This window comes from Salvelinus sp. IW2-2015, unplaced genomic scaffold (assembly GCF_002910315.2).
Source record: "Salvelinus sp. IW2-2015 unplaced genomic scaffold, ASM291031v2 Un_scaffold6457, whole genome shotgun sequence".
NCBI classification, from domain to species: domain Eukaryota; kingdom Metazoa; phylum Chordata; class Actinopteri; order Salmoniformes; family Salmonidae; genus Salvelinus; species Salvelinus sp. IW2-2015.
In genome coordinates this window covers 15,521-26,326 of record NW_019947719.1, presented here as the reverse complement: position 1 = coordinate 26,326, position 10,806 = coordinate 15,521, and the positions used below count along the sequence as shown (strand labels likewise).

Below are 10,806 nucleotides of genomic sequence, written 5' to 3'. Positions count from 1 at the left end.
GATTCAATCTTGCAACCTTTCGGTTACTAGTCCAACACTCTAACACTAGGCTACCCTGCCGCACCATGTGTTTTGATAAGGTTTGTGTCACAACTAAAGTGGCAAAATAACTTGTTAAAATGAAGCCCATTAATCCTCTTTACAATGGGTGTAGCCTAACTGGAATATCTTTGCAGCGCGTGAGTTTCTCATTTGGGGAAAATCATTGTCACTCTAAATTTGCAGCTTGATGATAAAAGCAAAATGAAAAGCTGAAAAGTCTTGAGTCAATAAGTATTCAAACCTAAACAAGTTCAGGAGTAAAGATGTTCTTATCAAGTCACATTATAAGTTGCATGGACTCACTCTGTGTTCAATAATAATGTTTGACATGATTTTTGAATGACTACCTCATCTCTGTACCCCACACATATAATTATCTGTAAGGTCCCTCAGTCGAGCAATGCATTTCAAACACAGATTCAACCACAAAGACCAGGGAGTTTTCCAATGCCTYGCAACCAAGGGCACCTATTGATAGATGGGTAAAAAAAAATAAAAAGCAGACATTGAATATGCCTTTGAGAATGGTATTAATTACACATTGGAYGGTGTATCAATACACCCAGTCACTACAAAGATACAGGCGTCCTTTCTGTCCGGAGACTGAGATGGACATTGCAACATATTGATTTTGTGGTCATTTAACCATTTCATTGTGGATTTTGATGTGTGCTCGGGGACTATTGTCTTGCTTGAAGATCCACTTGCAGCCAATGTCAGCATCCCGGCAGAGAGAACTAGTTTTTTCTCCGACTATAATGTCCTGGTACTTGGTAAAGTTTATGATGCCGTTGAGCTTAAAAAAGGCCACAGAACCAGGGAAGCAAAATCACTTCATAAACGTTAAAGATGCAGAAGCATATTTTACTGTAGGTATGAGGTACTTCTCTGCACATGCTTCTGTTTTTCCACACCAAAACCACCACTGAAGTTCATGACTAAACAGCTCTATTTTCATGTCATCTGAACATAGCACCGCCTGGAGTTTGATAAATGGCACTTGGATTGGAACCGATGCCATTTCCTCCTTAAAGGGATTGTGCTGACAAACTGCCTGGGAGCTCCTCAGTGGTGAAACTCCTCCTCCTTCAATCAGTGGTGAACCAGGTGGAACAAATCTTCCAGGAAATCAGGGCGTGCCAGCACCTGGCTCTGCTGTTGTCTTTAGACCGCAGTGAAAGGAGTATTTATAACACCACAAGACCAAGGAAACTTCATCTTTGTGATCAAGGTGACTGTGCAAGTCCAAGCCCTCCACAAAACTGTGAAAGACAGCCGGTAAGCGCCATATTGGCCATGCTTGACTATACTGACTTAAGCAGTGCACTGCTAATGATACTCTGGAAAACACAGACTCATAACTTTGATAGGACTTTTGCAGTGGTATTTATAACTTCAAATGTTGTTTGTGGGGTATAAAGGAAAAGTAAGAAGAGCCAAATTCATTGTTGACAAAGAACTTGTTTGAAATGGTTAAAAGTAATTTAAACTTTGTAGAAATCTTACGCTAAAACAAGTTCTTAATTCAGTAACAAATGTATAGTCTAAAAAATCTTTGGCTAAAAAATGAAAGATTTGTCTGTTTTAAAACTACTGATTAGAAAATAAATGTAATTTTTTACTACTAAAAATAGTTTGAATGTATTTGGCAAAATGCAAATTTAGATAAAAATATGCTGATTCTGCTCATTTGATTAAAAATGGTGGGTTTCTAATTTGAGAAACATTTGCTTAAAAGTGGAAACCTTGTGTTTTATGGTGGCAGAAATGTGTTATCTGAGGTGAATGTGGATAATTTTGTGTATTTAATTAGGCTGTCAACTCAAATAATGACTTGTATTTGTCATCTCTTTTTTGAGGTTTTTCACCTGTTTACTGCCAACCAAAGAATGGTAAATAAAAGACAAACAACTGATTCCATGGCTGTTTATTGAGTGAAATCCAGTTAAAATCTTCATGTGGAGGGACTGTCCTTTTCAAGTGGGGAATTGCACAAGAAAGAGGTCAAAACTTGACAGGGATAGTGCAATATTTTGGCAAGTAAAACCATTTTCTTACCAAGAGTCAGATTTTGTCTCTGCATGCAATTTGAAGAACTTTGAAGGTAGTTTTTCCAGCGATCGCTAACTAGCGTCAGCGCAATGACTAGAAGTCTTTGGGATCTGCTCTCATAGTTGGCAATTGTGCCGAAGCTACAGTAGTTTAATTTAAAAATGTCCTTCAAACTAAAGAGGGCTAAATTGCCAGAATCTCACAATATCCCTTTAACACCTTGACCCATCATCTTTCCTTCTCTCTTCTCCTCACCTAACCTCTCCTCTCTCATATACCTCTCTTCCCTCCTCCCCTAACCTCTCCACTCTCATATACCTCTCTCCCTTCCTCATCTCCTCACCTCTCTCCCCTACCTCTCTCCCCTTCTCCTCTCCTAACACAAACCCTGGTCCTACTTTCACTCTCTCCTCCAGACCTTCAGCTTTAATTTCTTTTTAGAAAGTTTGCATAGAAAAAAGATGTACAGTACTGTCTATTATCGATGGCGGTTATGATGTCGTTTAGTACCTTGAGCGTGGCTGAGGTGCACCCGTGACCAGCTCGGAAACCAGATTGCACAGCAGAGAAGGTACGGTGGGATTCGAAATGGACAGTGATCTGTTTATTAACTTGGCTTTCGAAGACTTAAGAAAGGCAGGGCAGGATGGATATAGGTCTGTAGCAGTTTGGGTCTAGAGTGTCACCCCCTTTGAAGGGGGGGATGACCGCTGCAGCTTTCCAATCTTTAGGGATCTCGGACGATACAAAAGAGGTTGAACAGACTGGTAATAGGGGTTGCAACAATGGCGGCGGATCATTTTAGAAAGAGAAGGTCCAGATTGTCTAGCCCAGCTGATTTGTACAGGTCCAGGTTTTGCAGCTCTTTCAGAACATCTGCTATCTGGGTGAAGGAGAAGCTGGGGAGGCTTGGGCAAGTAGCTGCGGGGGGTGCGAAGCTGTTGGCCGGGGTTGGGGTAGCCAGGAGGAAAGCATGGCCAGCCATAGAGAAATGCTTATTGAAATTCTCAATTATCGTGGATTTATCAGTGGTGACAGTGCTTCCTAGCCTCAGTGCAGTGGGCAGCTGGGAGGAGGGGCTCTTAATCTCCATGGACTGTACAGTGTCCCAAAACTTTGAGAGAGGGGAAACGGCCAGTCAGACAGCAAGGGCGGTTCGTTGCTCCAAAGCCTTTCCGTTCACCTTCACACTCCTGGGCCAGACTACACTCAATCATAGGACCTACTGAAGAGATGAGTCTTCAATAAAGACTTAAAGGTTGAGACCGAGTCTGCGTCTCACATGGATAGGCAGACCATTCCATAAAAATGGATCTCTATAGGAGAAAAACCTGCCTCCAGCTGTTTGTGTAGAAATTCTATGAACAGTAAGGATGCAGCTTAAGTCCCACTCTCTTCAACATATCAACAATTTGGCAAGGGCACTAGAACAGTCTGCAGCACCTCACCCTACTAGAATTTGAAGTCAAATGTCTATTGTTTTCTGATGATCTGGTGCTTCTGTTCAACCAAGGAGGGCCTACAGCAGCACCTAGATCTTCTGCACAGATTCTGCCAGACCTGGGCCCTGACAGTAAATCTCAGTAAGACCAAAAAAGGTCCAGTCGCCAGGACCACGAATACAAATCCCATCTAGATACCGTTGCCCTAGAGCACACAAACAACTATACATACAGTACCTTTGCCTTATCAGCACCACAGGTGACTTCCACAAAGCTGTGAATGATCTGAGAGACAAGGCAATAATTGCCTTCTACGCCATCAAAAGGAACATAAAAGTTGACATACCAATTAGGATCTGGCTAAAAAATACTTGAATCAGTTGTAGAACCCAATGCCCTTTATGGTTGTCAGGTCTGGGGTCCGCTCACCAACCAAGCATTCATAGAATGGGACAAACACCAAATTGAGACTGCATGCAGAACTCTGCAAAATATCCTCTGTGTATAACGTAAAACACCAAATAATGCTGAGCAGAATTAGGCCGATACCCACTAATTATCAAAATCCAGAAAAGCCATTCAATTCTAAAACCAGCAAAAAGAACGTGATTCCCAAACCTTCCATAACAAATCCATCACCTACAGAGAAATAAACCTGAAGAGTCCCCTAAGCAAGCTGGTCCTGGGGCTCTGTTCACAAACAGACCCCCAGGACAGCAACACAATTAGACCCAACCAAACCATGAGTAATCAAAAAGAGAATTACTTGACACATTGGAAAGAATGAACAAAAACAGAGCAAACTGGAATGCTATTTGGCCCTAAACAGAGAGTACACAGAATACCTGACCACTGACTCACCCAAAATTAAGGATATCGTTGACTATGTACGGACTCAGTGAGTGTCACATTGGTATGAATGAGTCGGGAGACAGGTGCAGGAATAGTTTTTTTTATTTCTTACCCAAATTACGGCCACGGGGACAAAGACCAAACAAACCCAAACAAAAGAGCACCTTCAAGGAGTACCTTGAATAAACACAGCGCACAATGATCAACAATTACAGGACGAGACCTGTAATCATCTGCACAAACCACAAAATCCAAAACACATACTCACACATACCAACGGACATTGTAACAATAATCAACAGGACACTGGTAAACCAAGGGCACACTTATACAATTACTAATCACTGGGAATAGGGGCCAGGTGTGCTTAATTAAAGTTCCAGAGGGATCCGTGACAGTGAGCACTGTGACTGACCCAAGCTTAAGGAAAGCTTTGACTATGTACAGACTCAGTGAGCACAGCCTTGCTATTGAGAAAGGCCGCCAAAGGCAGACCTGGCTCTCAAGAGAAGACAGGCCATGTGCACATGTCCCACAAAATGAGGTGAAAACTGAGCTGCACTTCCTATCCTCCTGCCAAATGTAAAACCATATTAGAGACACATATTTCCCTCAGATTACACAGACTTCCAAAGAATTCAAAAAAAAATCTAATTTTGATAAACTCCCATATCTACTGGGTGAAATACCACAGTGTGACATCACAGCAGCAAGATGTGACCTGTTGCTACAAGAAAAGGTCAACCAGTGAAGAACAAACACCGTTGTAAATACAACCCATGTTTATGTTTATTTATTTTCCCTTTCGTACTTTAGCTATTTGCACATCATTGCAACACTGTATATATACCTAATATGAAATGTAAGATGTCTATATTCGAAGTGTAATGCTTACTGTACATTTCTTCATTGTTTATTTCACTTGCTTTGGCAATGTAAACATACGTTTCCAATAAAGTCCTTAAATTGAAGTTGAATTGAGAGAGTAACTCTCTAATAACTCCATCCCATGGTTTAGGAATAGTTACAAACAACGTTCCCATAAGAAACCAACATTCCACTCTGTCCTCCTCCCCTTCTAATATTCTACTTAGCACCACATGGTTTAACAGATACATTGACATATGAAGACAAGCCTGACCTCTCCCCTCTCTGGCCCCAAGTTACCAATCCCTAGCTCAGAAGATTCTAATGACAAGTATCTCACAAGCATATGATGAAAATAACATCTTATCTATCTATGTTACTTAGCTAAATCTGATTCTGCCACGACATAGGCCTGATCACCGACAACGATGAGACATTCTATAGAGAGGAGGTCAGAGACCTGACCGGGTGGTGCAAGGACAACAACCTCTCCCTCAACGTGATCAAGACAAAGGAGATGATTGTGGACTACAGGAAAAGGAGGACCGAGCAGGCCCCCATTCTCATCGACGGGGTGTGAGTGGAGCAGGTTGAGAGCTTCAAGTTCTTTGGTGTCCACATCACCAACAAACTAGAATGGTCCAAGCGCACCAAGACAGTCGTGAAGAGGGCACGACAAAGCATATTCCCCCTCAGGTGACTGAAAAGATTTGGCATGGTTCCTCAGATCCTCAAAAGGTTCTACAGCTGCACCATCGAGAGCATCCTGACGGGTTGCATCACTGCCTGGTATGGCAACTGCTTGGCCTCCGACCACAAAGGCACTACAGAGGGTAGTGCGAACGGCCCAGTACATCACCGGGGCCAAGCTTCCTGCCATCCACGACCTCTGTACCAAGCAGTGTCAGAGGAAGGCCCTAACCATTGTCAAAGACTCCAGCCACCCAAGACATAGACTGTTCTCTCTGCTACCGCACAGCAAGCAGTACCGGAGCGCCACGTCTAGGTCCAAGAGGATTCTAAACCGCTTCTACCCCCCAAGCCATAAGTGTAACGCTCGTCTTTGTGGAAGAGAGGAGGACCAAGGCGCAGCGTGGTGAATGTTCATGATGTTGAATTTTTATGAATTATCCAACTAAACAGAACACTGACAAATACAAAATAACAAAACAACGTGAACAGACCTGAACTTGAGAACATAAAACATGAACGCACGAACAGGAACAAAACGAAACAGTACCGTGTGGTGAAACAGACACAGCAACAATCACCCACAAACAAACAGTGAGAACAGCCTACCTTAATATGGTTCTCAATCAGAGGAAACGTAAAACACCTGCCCCTGATTGAGAACCATATCAGGCTAATACAATGAACCCAACATAGAAACACATAACATAGAATGCCCACCCAGCTCACGTCCTGACCAACTAAACAAGGCTAAACAAAGGAAATAAGGTCAGGAACAATAAGACTGCTGAACATCTAATCAAATGGCTGCCCAGACTTTTTGCATTGCCCCCCCCACACTTTTACAACGCTGCTGCTCTCTGTTATTATCTATGCATAGTCACTTTAATAACTCTACCTACATGTACATATTACCTCAATTGCCTCGACTAACCGGTGCCCCTGCACATTGACTCTGTACCGGTACCCCCTGTATTTAGCCCTGCTATTGTTATTTACTGCTTTTAAATTATTTGTTATTCTTAGCACTTCTTTTTTGTTTTTCTTAAGACTGCATTTGTAACGGCTGCCGTCTTCCTCCTCGGCTGAGGAGGAGAAGTTTGAAGGATCAGAGGACCAATGCGCAGCGTGGTAATTGTTCATCTTATTTAATGAAGTATACAAAAACAACAAAGTGAAAACCGAAACAGAACTGAAACAGTTCTATCTGGTGCAGACACACAAAGACTGAAGACAACCACCCACAAAACCCAACAGAAAACAGGCTACCTAAATATGGTTCCCAATCAGGGACAATGATTGACAGCTGCCTCTGATTGAGAACCATATCAGGCCAAACACAGAAAACCAACACAGAAATAGAAAACATAGATTACCCACCCAACTCACGCCCACACTAAAACAAAGAAAATAGAAAATAACTATGGTCCGAACGTGACAGCATTGTTAGTTAATGGCTTGTAAGTAAAGATTTCATTGTAAGGTCTACAACTGTTATATTCGGCGCATGTGACAAAAAAAAAGTGATTTGATTTGATCAAAGGAATCATATTTACAACATTGGAATAACAAAACAACATCCCAAAGCCAACTAAATTGCTATTTGGCCCTAAACAGAGAATATGAATTGGCTGAGTATCTCTACTCTATCAGAGATACAAAGCAGAGACAGATCCTTACCAAGTACAGGTGTGACCACCGATTGGCAATAGAAACCGGCAGACATAAAAAGACATGGCTACCCAAAGAGGAGCGTGTATGTGGTCACTGCCCGACAGGGGAGGTAGAAACAGAGATGCACTTTCTCCTTTACTGTGAGAAATATTCCTCAGCAAGAGATTCATTATTCACAGAAATGACTACATTTATTCCACATTTTAACTTATTAAACCCAGAGGTAAAGCTAAAAATACTAATGGGTGAAGGAGCAATGGCTCCTCTTGCAGCCAAATATGTATTTGCCTGCCATAGCCGGAGGGACACTGGAAAATAACTTCTGCATAGTAAGCAGTAACTAACTTTTTGTTATTATTATTGTTATTACTATTATTATTGTTGTTGTGATTATCATTCCAAAGAGTATGGGTACCTCAGGTGAGTCAGCACCAGGCTCACCCAGAGCTCCCTGTTGGTCATATGTTAGGTTTTGGCCTTTCTAGCGAGTTTTTCCTAGCCACCGTGCTTCTACACCTGCATTGCTTGCTGTTTGGGGTTTTAGGCTGGGTTTCTGTACAGCACTTTGAGATATCAGCTGATGTACGAAGGGCTATATAAATACATTTGATTTGATTTGATATGTAGGTGTTGATTTCCTTTCCTGAGTTTTCCCCTCATTCCCAGCGTAAGGCACTAGATGATTCAGGCGCAGCGGGGAGTTTTATGGACCGTGGGTTCGCTCTTAAGTTAGGGATTCCCTTGGTTCAGATGGACCAACCCTTCCCCGTGCACGCCCTAGATAGTCGACCGTTAGGGTCAGGGCTAGTCAGGGAGGCCACGGTTCCACTGGACATGGTGACGAAGGGGGTCATGAGGAGCGGATTAGTCTCTTCCTCATTGATTCTCCTGCGTTTCCAGTGGTGCTGGGGATTCCCTGCTTGGCTTATCACAATCCTAACATTTTGTGGAAACAGGGGCCTCTAAAGGGGTGGTCAGAGGAGTTTCGATCGGTGCGACGACGGTGTAAAAAGTCCGGACCAAGTCTACACCGTGCGCATTCCCCCAGAATATGCCGATTTGGCTATCGCTTTCTGTAAAAAGAGGGCGACCCAATTACCAGCTCATTGACGAGGGGATTGTGCGATAAACCTCTAGGTGAACGCCACACTTCCCAGGAGTCACGTGTACCCGTTGTCCCAGGAGGAGACAGTGGCTATGGAGACATATGTCACTGACTCTTTGGGACAGGGGTACATTCGGCCCTCCACGTCACCTGTCTCCTCGAGCTTCTTTTTTGTGAAGAAGAAGGAGGGAGGTCTGCGTCCGTGCATTGACTATAGAGGTCTAAATTCCATCACAGTGGGTTTCAGTTACCTGCTACCTCTCATCGCCACGGTGGTGGAGTCATTTCACGGAGCACGCTTCTTCACAAAACTGGATCTCAGGAGCGCGTATAACTTGGTGCGAATCCGGGAGGAAGATGAGTGGAAGATCGCGTTTAGTACCACATCTGGCCAATATGAGTACTGCGTCATGCCGTATGGGTTGAAGAATGCCGTTTTCCTATCCTTTGTAGACGAGATTCTCAGGGACCTGCACGGACAGGGTGTGGTGGTGTATATCGATGATATTCTGATCTATTCCGCTACACGCGCCGCGTATGTGTCTCTGGTGCGCAGGGTACTTGGGCGACTGTTGGAGCATTACCTGCACGTCAAGGCTGAGAAATGTGTGTTCTCCAATCAAGCCGTCTCTTTCCTGGGGTATCGCATTTCCACATCTGGGGTGGTGGGTGGGGATGGAGTGTGACCGCATTGCAGCAGTACGTAATTGGTGACGGTAATACTCTACTATACCCGACATATCACAACACAGCTCTACTAGACCCCATCACAACACAGCTCTACTAGACCCCATCACAACACAGCTCTACAAGACCCCATCCCAACACAGCTCTACTAGACCCCATCCCCCAGCATACTAGACCCCATCACGCGAATCACTCCGAATTTCTAAGGTTCGGCTTAAGGTGGGATCGGCTTAAAACCAAAATATCTAAAACAACTTTCTATCCTGCTGTATTCGAACATTAAACCATCGGAGCCAGAGGCAGACGCTTATGACCATGTGCCATACACGCAAAACAGAAACACACTTGAAGGTGACTGTTGCCCCTAGTGGKCGATTTTCACGTCATCTCCCGATGTCCTAAGACATGGATGGATGTCCAATACTGACTTATCACGGGTGACCTGCCTGCCCAAATCATCCTTGTATGAAAACATTACGCGCGGAAAGAACCACGTTGCATACATAGTYAATTCTTTCACCGGGGTTTTCTCTTATGTCTAATGAACATGAAAAATGACAACTAGAACATAATAAGCCTGCTGATTAAAATCCATGTTAAATTATTACAGGTCTGTTTCACKAGAGATTCCCTTTATTTTACGCGCATTTATTTCCAATAATACCATGTCCGGTTGCGCATGAATATAAACCGCAATTCCATAGTCTAGATCATAGATTATTTCAATTCATATTCATATTTTGACAGTATTTTTGACGAAGCATTTCCATAAAAGAGCCATTGCCCACTTCAGCAACCACCTTTGTTGTATCCGATACGTTTCACCACGGCTACAACGCAACAGCAAGTCTCACCAGATGATCTAGCCGATATTGACTTCTCTCCACAACCAAATATACACAGCAACATAAAAGACAAGCAAAGAAGAGAGTGAACGCGTGAATACATAAATGGCACTTACACTGAAAAGATGCAAAATTCCCACCATGCGTTACGATGGTGTGAGGGCAACAAATGTATTTCCAGTTCCACTCTGACTCCAGTCCACTCCAATCAATGTTAGAAGGACGAATGTTTATCAGTTCGGTCAATAAGAAGAACGGCTCAAGAAGTCGGAACGGTCCGTCAGATACCCAGAACACATGAGCAGCACAGCAGGGTGGCAACGATTCTTCATTCAGCAGACAACATTCTGGATGGAACGGAACTGATGTTCAAGGCGTTCGAGTCGAGCTAGAGAGAAAACACGGAGGTGATGCGACGCTATCAAATAAACTGTTCTGCTTTTCCGTCGCTGAAAGCCTTTTAATCTTCCAAAATGACTGTTGAAATGAAATGAATTTAATCTTATAGATATAGGCTAGTCTAGGTTAGAGAGGAGATGAATAACCACAC

At 43.3% G+C, this 10,806-nt stretch overlaps 1 long non-coding RNA gene across 1 annotated transcript; it reads right to left on the bottom strand.

Moving 5' to 3' along the window:
* Window positions 1–283: 283 nt before the first annotated feature.
* LOC139026952 (uncharacterized) lies at window positions 284–3,757 on the bottom strand. Its single transcript, XR_011478962.1, has 3 exons — window positions 2,413–3,757; window positions 2,054–2,372; window positions 284–1,069 (listed from the first exon to the last, which is right to left on the bottom strand). It is a non-coding gene; the product is annotated as an uncharacterized lncRNA (long non-coding RNA).
* Window positions 3,758–10,806: the final 7,049 nt, after the last annotated feature.